Consider the following 13,923-nt stretch of genomic DNA (forward strand, 5'->3'; position numbering starts at 1 on the left):
TCTCTCTCTCTCTCTCTCTCTCTCTCTCTCTCTCTCTCTCTCTCTCTTTCTCTCTCTGAGTATTTTATCTGAGTACACTGTTGCTGTCTTCAGACACACCAGAAGAGGGCATCAGATCCCATTCCAGATGGTTGTGAGCCACCATGTGGTTGCTGAGAATTGAACCCAAGACCTCTAGGAAGAGTAGTGCTCTTAACCACTGAGCCATCTCTCCAGCCCCTTTATTTTATTTTTTATTTCATTTTATTTTTAGACTATCTCTTTAATATGAAAATAATGTGATTCTATACTGAAAGAACATAACGTAAGGCTAAATCTTGCAATCACAAAGCAAACCTTGCTGCTCATTTAAATATGACTATAAGAAATCCCCTGAAGTTAGGCATTTATATCTGTAATCTCAACTACTTTAGAAGCTCAAGGACTGAGCTTGAGGCTAGCCTCGCTATGGAACAAAGCAAGATCTTTGGGGGAGGCAGAAGCCAAAAAGCCAACAAACAAACAAACAAACCAAACCCAAAAACCAACCCTGTTCATTCATTTATGGAGCTAGTGTGGTAGCATACTCCTGCAATCTCAGTACTTGGGAGGTTGGGGCCGGAGAATCCCAAGGCAACTTTGACAGCCAAATCAAATGCGTTCAAGGCCAGCCTCAGCTATATGAGACTCATACATCAAAAAAACAACTAAAAATTTAGGTGGAGCTGTGTGTGTGTTTGGGGCACAATCACGGTCAAGATTTAGTCAGTAAATCCAAATGGTGGTGCACAGCTGTGATCCCAGCACTGGGAAGACTGAAGCAGAAGAATCACAGTGAGCTCCTGAGGAGAAGGCTTAGGGGTTAGGAGATCTTGCTGCTCTTGTAGAACGTCCGGGTTCAGTCCTAGCGCTCCAGTTTTAGGGTGTCTGCCAATTTCTTTTAACCTTCCTGGGTTTGCAGTATATATGTAAGCAAAATTCTAATGCATATAAAACTAAATTTTAAAAAAAAGATCTTAAAAACAAAAAGCCTAAAAGAGTGAAAGCAACAAAAACAAAAGCCAAAAGTAAAACACTCAACAAAAAGGACTCATTGAATCCTGCCTGCAATGCGCTTGCATTTTTCTAACTTTAGTGGCTTTGCTTCTATTATATCTTTCTTGGCAATAAGAGACGAGAGAGGAGGACTTTCAAGTAGACTGCCCAGACCATTTCCTCTTCTAGTCTCCAAATTTGGATCTTAATGGATCATCTCTTTCTTCTGTTCTACCACATTAAACTGTTCCCTGCTGGTACTAGATGGGAAGGAGGGACCGGAGGCGGGGGATGCGAGGAAGACAGGCCTCCAGATGGATGGAGATTCCCTTAGTGTGAGTACCTCGCTTTCTATTCTCACATCATCATTTTTGAGGGAGTTCGAGGTGGCGGTATTTTATGTAAGAAAAGGAATATCTTCCCATAAGTATTTGTTACACTAGGACTATCATGGCAAGATAATGGCACTGGAAAATGGTAATAATTGGTGGATGATGTGAAGAATGAGAAGGAACGTTTCGGTTAGACTTGGGCACATGCAGTCTGTGATTACAAACGAACGATGAGATTTATAAAAATAAAAGCGGAGGTGCGGGAAATCTCTACAAGGTCACAGGGGCGCTGTTTCGATCGTGTTGAATGGCTTAGACAACGGTTTTTCAGAAGGAAGGGATTATAAACTGTTCGATCTGAAGCCGTAGCTAGAGCGCTAAAGAATTCTTAGATGCAGCGATCGTTGGAGAAGCTCAATTTTCAAAGAGAAAGAAAAAAAAAAAATCAACAGTGGATCTTGTAAAAACATGGAAACCCAAGAAAAAGACAGGAACCCTTTGCCGTGCCATTGTTGCCACAATGCCGTGACTCGGATTCGAACCGAGGTTGCTGCGGCCACAACGCAGAGTACTAACCACTATACGATCACGGCGAGCTACCAGGGACCTGTAATATTCTTCTTCTGAATATTCTCTTCAATACTCATAGGCCTTCCCACTTCCTGCGTCACTAAATGACCCATCTATTGGGCGGGACTCCAACCTATCATAGCCTGCAATGCGCAGGCGCATTGCGCTCTTGCTGCTAACTAGGCTTCACTTTGGTTCCTTAGTCTGGGGCAAAGTCGTCGCTTGCGAGAGGTATGGGGGGTTGGAGGTGGGAGAGTTGTTGGCCGGAGAACTCCTGAGCATCCGGGAACCCGAGGTGACTGTCTGGGGGAAGCCGGTCTCCAGTGCCTGGACCCTTGCCGGTGGACTGCGGTTCTCGGGCCTGCAGGGTCGTTCCCCGTTGAGTCTCCTGGCTGCAGATCCTCCCCCACCCCTAGCAGCGACCCTTCGGGACCTTTGCTGAGAGAGAGTGCGGATGGCCTGGGTACTGAGTTAGCTGTATGGACAGAGTTCAACTGAATGTCTGTCAGCTTCGGCTTTCCGCTCCCGTGACTTCCCTCTTTCTTGCAGTCTCTCCCACTCCTGGATGGCTAAATCCCCTCTCCTTGATGCTCCCGCTCGGCTTTGCGCCCACTTCTGACCCCACTGGGCGGCAACTGGGACTCCGTCCGGTTTTCTTCTTGTCCATCAGCGCTCCTGCCCACATGGCCTGTGACGGCTTCCACAGAGAGGCAGTAATATTTGCTAAACCAAGAATGTGCCAGTGGTTTCTGACAAGAGAGTTCAAAGTGGTCGCCTTTTACCCTCCCCTGCAGAGCCACCAGAGGTCTCGCTAAACACCAACCAAATCCTTTCACTACTTTACGTCCCAGACTGCATGACATCCGCCTGCTTTTCCTGTTCACGCGGCTTTCAGTGTCGCCTCCCGCCTTCAACTACTGGCGCCTATTCACTCAACAGGTTCTTGAGGAGCGCTGTCAGCCAAGCCAGGCCCTAGAGCACTGTGGGAGCGGGCAGGGCCTAAAAATGACCCAGGGAGAACACTTAGGAATCACAACAGTGCCTTTTCATGACTGCGTTCAACCTCTTGTACATTAAATTGCCGATTGACAGATTCCCATTCTACTTGTAAAAGCTTTCTCAAAGGTTACACCCTCTGCGGAGCCTCTTCTTTTCATCACTTCGGCGTCTACTCCAGTGCTTTGATGGAAATTTGTAAAAAGTCAAAGATGTATAGGAGACTAAGACAAACCACCGTATTTTTATGAAAACAGTAATATTTGTACATATCACTTTTCTGTCTGACGCAATTCTATGTACTTATGGTGTAAACACCATCCCCATAACAAACTGGAAGCCTCTATGCTCCTGTAGTTTAATTTAGCCCGCGCTTGTGTAAACTCTTCTGTCACTTGTTTGAGGTCCACTCTTTACAACGTTAACTACGTATTAAAATGGAGCCGAAGAACAAAACGCAGCTCCCTTGCCGTGCCATTGTTGCCACAATGCCGTGACTCGGATTCGAACCGAGGTTGCTGCGGCCACAACGCAGAGTACTAACCACTATACGATCACGGCGAGCTACCGGGAACCTAGGGTCAGGGTTCCTTACTTGAGCTCTTCTGTATTGGATGCCCCGCCCCCTTCGACGTCATTGAGTTGCTGGCGTTTGTTTCCGCCTATCATCAACGGCGGGACTTACGAGTGTGCGCAGGCGCTTTGGTTTCTCTGGCTAGATCTGCGCGCTGGCGGAAAGAAGCCCTCCGCTTCACAGCAGTGCTAACAGCGGCGGACTGGGCCTCTTTTTTCTTTGTCTTTTCTTTTTCTTTTGAGTCAGGGTCTGATTCGGGGCAGGCTGGCCTCTAACGTCCCGAGTTTTACGTTCCCAGGCTCCACCAACCTGGCCTTGCCAGGCATTTTCATGGCCGTCTTTTTTGTGGTGCGTTTCCAAGCCAAGCAGAAACTCAAGAAGACTGTAGCCAATCGTTAAGGTCAGCTGGGGGCCCTTGAAATACAGCAGCAAAGGGATGTCAGGAAATGCATCGTCGCTGTCTCAAGGGCCGCACTGGCTACGAGCTGTAGTGTGGCGTTCCGGTAGCTCGCCGTGATCGTATAGTGGTTAGTACTCTGCGTTGTGGCCGCAGCAACCTCGGTTCGAATCCGAGTCACGGCATTGTGGCAACAATGGTACGGCAAGGGCGCCTTTTTAGTACTGGAGTAATGGTAAAGTCGTAATGACTGGCTCATTCTGTTGCTCTTCCCTGTTGTTCATGCTGAAAGCATTATATATAATACGTGGTTAATTCTCAGAAACACCATACTATATGCGCAACTGATGTTACAAATCTGTCGGTTTAGGTACTTTGCTTTTGTTAATATCTCTGCGAGATACTTTTATTTTCCTAAGTCATATTTTAAATAAGTTAAATCATATTTTAGTCCTTTAAAAGCCTCACACGACTTGATTTCATCACGAAGGGCGTAGGAATTATAGAAACAATGCGAAAATTAGGGGTTAGTGTCGGGTAGGTAGGAAAACAAACCGAACTATTTTTGGTTCAGATCATATGACAAATGAAAGATACTACCATACTGAAGGGACTAGTTCTTGTGGTCACTGTGGCATGCTAAGATAGCCTCCTGGGTGCTGGTGTTGTCTCCTCTTCCCAGTCTACCTCAGATTAAAGCACATTATCACGTTGTTTTGTGTGCTCTTAAAAAAAAAAAAAACCTAGCTCCACAAATTCGGGTCTATTATTTGGCATTAGGCCAAATGGAAGTGAATTTTCGACCCGGGTCTTGAGCAGGTGATGGTGTCTGTGTGGCTGTCAAGAAAGGAACCCGGAGAGGTCCTGGAGAAGACCCAGAGAAGAATGAGTTTCTCCAGCTCCTTGCAGGGTTTCTGGGATGGCAAAGCAACTCAGGAAACATTCCTGGGAAAGATGAATGTTGTAATGGGGTTCCTTTCACCCACAATCCATCAGAAACTACTTACTGAACACTGTAGAGAATTAAGACTTCATTGAAGCCTCCTCCCCCCAAATCCCCAAACAAACAAAAGACAACAAAAACCACCCTTGCATTCGGTAATTTCCCTAGGTCTCATAACACTCTACAAGATTTGGTGAGTTTAAAGCCACACAACAGGACTGCTTGTACCTTACAAGTGTTCTGAACAAAATACAGTAGGTGAACGTGAAAGCCCATCATGCTTTGTGTGAACAGTTATGTATCTAGGAAATGAGTATCACCAAACCCATCGGACTAGTCACTAGGACTGCAGCAGCTGTTCCTGGGCTGGCTTTGCTAGCACCGGTCCTATGAGCTGCACCCAGAATGGAGGTTGGGAGAGTTGCAAACATTCCTTTTTCAGGGAGACATAAACTATGTCCACATCCCCCTCTAAGGTCCCAATAGCAAACCAAAGTACAGTTCTATCAAAGGTCCCCCCAGGAACTAGAAGGTTGTTGGTTACTAACAGAGTCAGAGTGAGGGGTTACTGACAGGTGACCATAAAGTGGCCATATTAGAAAGTCTTCACCCAGAAAGATGACTTCTTCCCACAGTCACATAGTCAGTGACTTCAATCAACCTCTCCCAGCATGTACACTGTATTGTCTCTGGAGACCTGAGGTTACATGCAATTTGAGCAGAATGACATGCAGGTGGCCCGGAAGAGTGGCTGGAATCTCAGGGAGAGAGTCCAGTGACCCTTCCTGCCATCCCTCCTTTGAGAGAACAGCAACTGTCCTCTGGCTCAGTCATAGATACCTGCTTCCAGCCAGGCCCAGCTGACCTGGTCAAGACAGCTGCTCTTTTGCTTGGATGACCAAAGAGGAAGGGGCAGTCACTCTGGTATTACTTAGGGGTGCAGGAATCAGTCCATTTTCTCTGTCAATTAAGTCAAAGGCAGGAAAAATTTGAAAGTGAAGCAAAAGTTTATTCAAAGGGGACAATTTCATAGAGTTAAAAAAAAAAAAAAGGAAAGAAAGAAAGGAAAACTTCCCCAGGGCAGGCAACTTGTGAATCTTAGAAGCTGCCCAGAGGAGGAGAATGACATGTGAAGGGAAAAGCCATTTGAGTAAAGCCAGCAAGATGGGTGCATCAGAGGCAGAGTAAGGAAGCCCAACTACCAGAGTGCAAAAAGCATTTATAGGCTCTGGAAGCAAAGAAATAGCCAAGAAAGAAGCCAAAGGAAATAGTTACACTTTTTAAAGTCAGGACTCATTAAGGTGAGCAGACTCAGCAGGGTCTCACAGCAGCTTGTAGGGACTATAGTGGGGCTGGGAATTCTGGGAAGCTAAAGTATAGCATTTTGTTAAAGAGATAATTATCCCACCTGTCTCTTTGGCATGGTTTAAGGTGAGCCTTCCTAGGGGTAGTCTCTTGGCAAGATGATTGACAAACTGTCTCACCTTCTGGGTAGCTGGAAATGTTTGATCTCCATTCAGATAAGAGATTTCATCCTGTTGCCAAAATAACTAGTTTTCCCTTACTGGGCTTTCCGTTGCTCTCTCAACTCTCTAGGAACACAGTAAAACAGTTAAGAAAACACAGCTCAGAAACAAAAGCTGAGGTACCCCACTGCTCACCCATATCTGGAGCTAGGAATGCAGAAGGAAGCTAAGGAAATGTAGCGTGACCCAGGTGCTGGAGAGCCTGGGAGTGGGGTGGGATAGAGTGGGGTGCAGGAGGATGCTCTGGCCTATAGCTGGCCTTCTGGACAGGAATATTGTCACTCTGGAGAAGGGTCAACCTAGCCTCTTTTAAGGTACTCTGCCAGTTTTTCCTGCTCTGATTTCAGGGTGACAGATCAGTCTGATGTAGTGACTTGCCTGCCTATTAGACTTGCCTTCAGGCAGGAGCAAGCACTGCTGTGCACAAGCCTCTGAATTGTTGGCCTGGCTCGTGCACCTTACTGTGGCTTTACTGTTTAGACTCCTGGGCACGGTTGGTGGGATTCATTTCCTCTGCTTATCTCGGGTGATGAGGTTTCTGGGCTGGCAATGGTGAGAGCCAGAGTCCCAGAGAGCCTGGCCTGGGATGACGTCACCATGACCCAATTGGCACACTCAGCGGCCAATCAACACCCTCCTTCATTGCTCTCACTTTTAAAAACTGTTTGTTTTGTTTTTGTTTTATTCTATAAGTGTTGTCATCAGACACCACATTTCCTAGGTTGGAGCGCCCGCAAAGAAGCAGGCGGTGTTAAGAGTTCCTTCAGCGTACACCCCAGCTCCAGCAGTCTCCATTTTGGTTGAATTCCTTCAGGTTTCTCATAAGCTCTTACGTTTTTTTTCCAGCAGCAGACCTAGGTCTCCACTAGGAGGCGCTGTATCCCAAGCGGTTGACTTAGGAAGCAGAAACTGTAGGAGAGTCAATTAATTTGGGAGACACATCTGATTTAGTTGAGGCATCCTTCGGGCTTCTCTGGAAAGTCCACACTCAAGTTCATCCTTCCCCCTCCCTTTTCTTCTTCCCCTCCTTCCATCACTCATCAAACGAGACTCATTTTGCTCTTACAGTACTGAGTATGGCAGGACTACAAAGCTGTGGTCCAGAGTGGTTAACTTTCCAGCTGCACTTGTCACCTGACATGTGCTCAGGTCAAGTGACTAGCACAGACACCCTCGTCAGCTGGCCTCTTGTTTCTAGATCTTCCCACACTCATTAGAAAGAGGGCTCGAGGAGTTCCTGTGGGACTTGATTCCTGTCCCAAGACCTGACACTTTTTCCTGAGACCGGAAGATAGCAGGGAGTGGTTTCCAGACATTATTCTAGAAGTGACCAATTGGAAGAAGCTTTCTGCCACAGAGTAAGAAAAGGTCAGTGTGGTAAAGCTACCTTACGATTTCATGTCTCTCCAGTCAGAAAGGCGGCTCTCAGGAACACTCCTAACAACAGTTGCTGGTGTGGCGTGACGCGAGGGGAGTGTGTGTAGATAGGGCAGCACACTTGTAAATCATCCTGGAGGTGTCTCAGAGGCCTACAACCAGGACTGCCACATGCCCCAGCGACACCACTCCTGGGCACACACCCAGTGGACTTTGCATCCTACCATAGAGACACGTGCAAATCCATGTTTAGAGCTGTCCTATTCGTAATAGCCAGGGAGTGGAGTCAGCTGAGATGTCCGTCAACAGATGGATGGCTGAGGAAAATGTGGCTCGTATGCATAATGGAGCACCAGTCAGCTCTGAGGAAAAACAAAATAATGAAATTTGCAGGAACTACAAGCACCTGTAGTAAGGGAACTCAGGTCCTGAAGGACAAAGTCACACGCTCTCTCGAATTTGTGGGTCCCAGCGTCAAGTCTTTTGTGTGTTTAACTTGGAGCACGGTGGAAGCCAGAAAGGGGTATTTGGGAGCACATTATGAGAGGGTGGAAAATTATAGGTAAATGAAAGGAGAGAGGCCAAAAGTAGATGGGGACAAAGGTTCAGGGTGCTGGGGGACGGGCAGCTACACGCTATGGAAGCCTGCTACCTCACAATTGAAACATAGAGGGCTAGCAGGGAACACGTGGGAGGAAATGAGGAGGGCTGAAGGGTTAAGTGGGGATGCTGCAGGCTATCGTGAGAGGAAGGGAGAGTGAGCGGGTTAACCAGTGCTAAGGGTGTGTGCAAAAAGCCGAATGGAAGCCCACTGAGTTAGGATGCTAATTTCTTTTTTGGTTTTTTTTCGAGACAGGGTTTCTCTGTGTAGCCCTGGCTGTCCTGGAACTCACTCTGTAGACCAGACTGGCCTCGAACTCAGAAATCCACTTGCCTCTGTCTCCCAAGTGCTGGGATTAAAGGTGTGTGCCACCACCACCTGGCAGGATGCTAATTTCAAAATAGGATTTCAAAAATAATTTTAACAGAATTATCCTGCAAGGGTGGACAATGACAATCTCAGAGTACATGGGTTATTACATGAAAATTGCAAGGTATGGGAGTTACTGGTCAGAGATGGCCCAGAGGTCTCCAACCCCAGCTACTGCATTGGCCTTGGTTAGCCTCCATGGTGAGACTGCATGGTAAGGTTATGTTGCTGACAAGTGTGGTCACTTTGGCTACAGAACATAGAAAATAATTAATCTCAAACTGTGGTAGTTTGTATATGCTTGGCCCAGGGAGTGGCACTATTAGGAGGTGTGGCCTTGTTGGAGGAGATGTGTCACTGTGGGAGTGGGCTTTGAGACCCTCCTCCTAGTCAGGTGGGAACCATTGTCTGTTTGCCTTTGGAAGAAGATGTGGAACTCTTAGCTCCTCTAGTGCCATGCCTGCCTGGATGATGCCATGCTTCCCACCACGATGAGAATAGACTGAACCTCAGAATCAGTAAACCAGCCCCAATTAAATATTGTCCTTTATAAGAATTGCCTTGGCCACGGTGTCTCTTCAGAGCAATGGAAACCCTAACTAAGATACAAATCTACCTGGAGGCTTCCTCTCTGCTGGGCATCTTACACAGGGCCAGAGGGTGCTATGCAGCTACGGTGGGACAAAGACTTCAGTGGCCTTACCTAGTGCTCGGCCTTCCATACCACAACACAGGCCTGCCAGGCAAGAGGTGTCAAGACAAACATTACGGAGTAATAACCAGTTTCTTGGGTTGAGGCCTGCTCCACAGGAGGCACTCTGATGCCTTATGTTGTAATCTTGGTCAAAGGCCCATGACTGGCAGGCCACAGGTTCTAGGACAGAACCTGCTGTTGTTATTTTCCTAAATGGTCATGTCAGATCGTCTCCTAAGTATTGATGTAGATTGTTGCCACTCTTAACCTTACTTAGCCAGAGAAGAGTCTTTTTTCAGGAGGAAGCAGCCAGTGCAGAGCTTCTTAGTCAAAGTGTTGAGAACTAAAGGCCCAGCGTGTGGCTGTAGACAGGACATCATTATACCCCTGTTGAGGCTCAGAGGACATCTTGGAAGAGGAGCTGGGGAGAACGGAGTTGCTGCAAAGAGGGAGGAGTGCTGTGAAATGCTGCTCCAGGACAGGACATAGCTAGCTACCACTGTCATGAACGCAGAAGCCACGGTTACCTGCACATCATCAACAAGTACACCTTACCACGGACAGGGCCACTGACAGGTAGCTGTGTGTCAAATCTCCCACCTTGCTGTGGAATCAATCAGATGGGTGAAGGGCCTGCTGGGGGTTGTGAATTAATTTCTTTGGATGCTCAAGCCCTGAATCAAGTCATGACAGGAACAGTCACACTGTCAAATGTCTCAGGCCGCCCCAGGCTTGTGACTCTCCTGCCACTGCTCCTTAAGTGTTGGGATGACAGATCAGAAAGTTACCAGACAAAGGGCAGTGGTGTGAGTGCCTCAATGGGAGACAGTTCTGAAGGCTACAAATGGAGATGGGAGAGGTCTCTGGTGCTGGGGTTTGCAGATGGTGGCCCTCCTGCTGTCTCACAGTCTTCCTCCTGTGTGTGCATACCCATGCCATCTCTCTGGATATACAATTCCCATATACGGGCTCCTGTTAGAATACATTAGACTAGTCCTAATTGGTCTCATTTTAACTTCTTTAGAGCCTTCCCCATAGGCTCTGGTCTGAAGTGTTGGGAGCCAACTCCTAATAGAAAGCGGCTATCATCTTTGCAGCCATCTCGGGCCATATATTTGAAGGTTGATACTTTTCCACCCTGACAAGAGACTTGCAAGCAGCCTACAAAAGCTGAGCACACTCTGATAAATGTTTTGTTGTTTAGTGTCCCCAGCTGCACTCCCCTGCTTGTGATTTTCTTTCAATCAATGAGACTTGATCAGACACTCTGATCTTGGCCCCATTCTTCCACTCTCCTGCTCCTCCATCCCCACTCTCTCTCTTGCAGACCCCGTTGACTGACCCACGGCCGTGTCACTGAAGTATGAGTTTTAGGAGTTCAACTTTTGAATTTTACAGGAACATGACTCATTCCATAATGGGAAGTAATTGTAGGCTAAGTTCTCTGGTGTTGGCAGGGCTCCAGGGTGTACATGGAGGACATAAGCTCCTTTGACTTATAAAATCTATTTCTTCCAAGACTGGCAAAGCAGCACCATGGTTAGGAGAAAATGCCCCCTAGGCCCTGGCATTGGAACCCTTGGTTCCCAGTCAGTGGTGTGGTTTGGAGAGGTTTAGGCACTGCAGCCTACCTTGCTAGAAGGAGGAGCATGACTCGGGACTTTGAGAGTAAAGCCTTCCTACCTTCCTGCTGATGCTGAGGATACAATCTCTGCTTTCCCCACCATGCCTGCTTCTTACGGACATGATGCACTCCTATCCATCTTGAACAACAGGCTCAGATAATAAACTCTTCTGTAAGTTCTCATGGTGTTGTTTTTTTTAAAGATTTATTTATTTTTATTTATATGAGTACACTACAGCTGTCTTCAGACACACACCAGAAGAGGGCATCAGATCCCATTACAGATGGTTGTGAGTCACCATGTGGTTGCTGGGAATTGAACTCAGGACCTCTGGAAGAGCAGTCAGTGCTCTTAACTGCTGAGCCAGCTCTCTAGCCCGGTCATGAGTATTTTATCACAGCAGAAAAGAAACTAATGCAGTATATAATTAAGTAAAAGATACTTAACAGGGGCCTGGCACGATGACTCAGTGCGTAATAATGCCTGCCACCCAAGCCTGGTGACCTGAGTTACATACCTGGAACTCACATACAGTGGAAAGGGAGCAGGACCAACTACACAAAGTTGTCTTCTGACCTCCAGATGCATGCTATGGCATGTGCCCCACCTCACACACCATGTACACATAATGATGACGGTGACGGTGATGACGATGATTAATAGTAACAATAGCAACAACAATAAAATAAACTGTTTAGAAGGAATAAACAACAGGAGCTTTTCTGGTACCTTTGAGCCCATGGAGGCCGGCTGAGAAGAGAGCTTCTATAAGTCACAAGCGTCTAGAGAGTTGTTGGACAAAGACATTTTTGTTGGTTATGAGCAGTCATCTCCAGAACTAAAGACTACTGCTTAAACTGAAAGTGGTTTTACCCGAGATAAAACCAAGCTTTGCACAGGCAAGAGATGGGCAAAAAAAACAACATAGCGACCCCTAGTGGCAAACCAAACAGAAGCAGAGTAATTTGGAGTAAAAGAGGTGATTGGCGTCAGTGGAAAAAGTGTCAAGCTTTGTGGCCAGTTTCAAAGGAACCTTTTTGCCCAGGCCATTGGACACAGTATCTCTATGATGCTGTACCCCTCGTGTACCTATGCTTTTCTCTTTTATTTCTGGTATTTGTTAATTTATTTTTATTTAAAGAGGAGAGCATGAATACAGTTACCCATTATCACAAATCATGTGGCAGTGGAGAAATCATAGGAGTCGGTCCATCTCAAGAGCAAGTGATAGGCCTCATCTTGAGAAAGCCACCTTCTTGACTATGGTCTTTCTGTTGCTGGATAAGTGTGCTCTTGTCTTTTAGCTTTATTAACTAATTAATTATTCACTCATTGATTTATCTACCTACCTATCTGTTCATTTGTCTTCCTTTCTTTCTCTTTCCTTTTCTTTCTTTCTTTCTTTTTTTTTTTTGGTTTTTTGGTTTTTCGAGACAGGGTTTCTCTGTGTAGCCCTGGCTGTCCTTGAACTCACTCTGTAGACCAGGCTGGCCTCAAACTCAGAAATCCGCCTACCTCTGCCTCCCAAGTGCTGGGATTAAAGGCATGCGCCACCACTGCCCGGCTCGCTCACTTTCTTTCTTTCTTTCTTTCTTTCTTTCTTTCTTTCTTTCTTTCTTCCTTCCTTCCTTCCTTCCTTCCTTCCTTTCTTTCTTTCTTTCTTTCTTTCTTCCCTTCTTTCTCTCTACCTACCTATAAGAAGGCAGGACCTCCATCTCACCAGGACCATAGTCATAGACGGTAGCCTGAAACTCACCTGGCTGGTGTCACAGTTGCAGGAGCCCATGATGCCTTGACGTCCCAAATTGCTAGGGCTTCAGATATGCACAACCATGGCTGGACTGCTGCTGTCTTTTAAAATCTTGGTTAAGTATGTCTATTTATTTGAGTCTCTGAATATAATTTTAAAGACAATTAACTTGTTTATTTATTCGTAGTGCTGGGGGTCTGAAACAGGGTCTCAGGCTTGCTAATCAAATGCTCTATCACTGAGCTGTACTGAAGACCAGTGTAGATCTTAGAGAGGCAAGTGTCTCACTCTGCTCAGGCCATGGCAGCAAAACACCACATCTCAACTTGTTTACAACTATCTCTTTGCTTTTATGGGTGACTGAATCATTTAATGCAGTGGCTTAGAGGTGGGGAAGGGTTACAGAGGCCAAGAGCAGCTGCAGTGCTCAGCAGGACAGATCTGTCTCCACTCAGTGGCTTAAACAATAGGTATTTGCTTTTTGGTAACTTCTTGAGGTTGGAAGGTAAAGGTCAAGGTACCAGGTGGTTCAGTTTCTGCTTATCAACAGTGTCATATATCACACATCACCTTGACCTTATAGGATAAAATGGACTGACGAAAGTCACATACCATCCTGTCCTCATAGGACAAAGTCAGCAAGGGACCTAGGGTGAGCAAGCTTTCTGGTATGTCCTTCGGAAGGACACTAATCTTGTCAGGTTAGTATCCCTCCCTTAAATTGGACCCAGGGTGTGATTTTACAGTCCTGATAAGGATTCTCAGACTTCCAAAATTCTTTTATTTTATAAATTTAAGGAGCTAGACACAGACGTTAGAGAAATAATCTTGATTGATATAGGCTACCCCACTCACAGATTTCAACTGCCCCACAACCGAGGACAGAAGGCACAGAGGAACTTTCTGACCTGGGGTTCTTCCGGCAAGGGAAGTGATTTCAGACCATTTCTTGAGGGCAGTTTTAGTTGAGCCAGAGGTGGCTGGAGGTGTAGATGAGTGTTAGAGGCCTTGCCTGGGGTCCTAGACAGTTCTTCCCAGCACTGCATAACAGAGAAAACTCACCATGACCGAACTGGGGAGAGGAAGTCAGAGGATGGACAGAAGGACAAAGGCAGAGGGAGCTTACATTCTCAAGACTGCTGGTTTCTCTCATTT

The 13,923-nt window shown here is 46.5% G+C and overlaps 3 non-coding genes and 1 pseudogene across 3 annotated transcripts; 1 reads left to right on the plus strand and 3 right to left on the minus strand.

The window, feature by feature from the left end:
* Positions 1–1,867: 1,867 nt before the first annotated feature.
* On the minus strand, positions 1,868–1,939 carry Trnah-gug. Its single transcript has one exon. It is a non-coding gene; the product is annotated as a tRNA-His (tRNA).
* Positions 1,940–3,401: 1,462 nt separating this feature from the next.
* On the minus strand, positions 3,402–3,473 carry Trnah-gug. The gene has a single exon. It is a non-coding gene; the product is annotated as a tRNA-His (tRNA).
* A 523-nt stretch (positions 3,474–3,996) lies between these two features.
* Trnah-gug lies at positions 3,997–4,068 on the plus strand. Its single transcript has one exon. It is a non-coding gene; the product is annotated as a tRNA-His (tRNA).
* Positions 4,069–12,156: 8,088 nt separating this feature from the next.
* Positions 12,157–12,307, minus strand: LOC114636875 (annotated as a pseudogene).
* Between the last annotated feature and the right edge of the window lie 1,616 nt (positions 12,308–13,923).

Source organism: Grammomys surdaster, unplaced genomic scaffold, assembly GCF_004785775.1.
Source record: "Grammomys surdaster isolate TR1022 unplaced genomic scaffold, NIH_TR_1.0 124988, whole genome shotgun sequence".
Lineage (NCBI taxonomy): Eukaryota > Metazoa > Chordata > Mammalia > Rodentia > Muridae > Grammomys > Grammomys surdaster.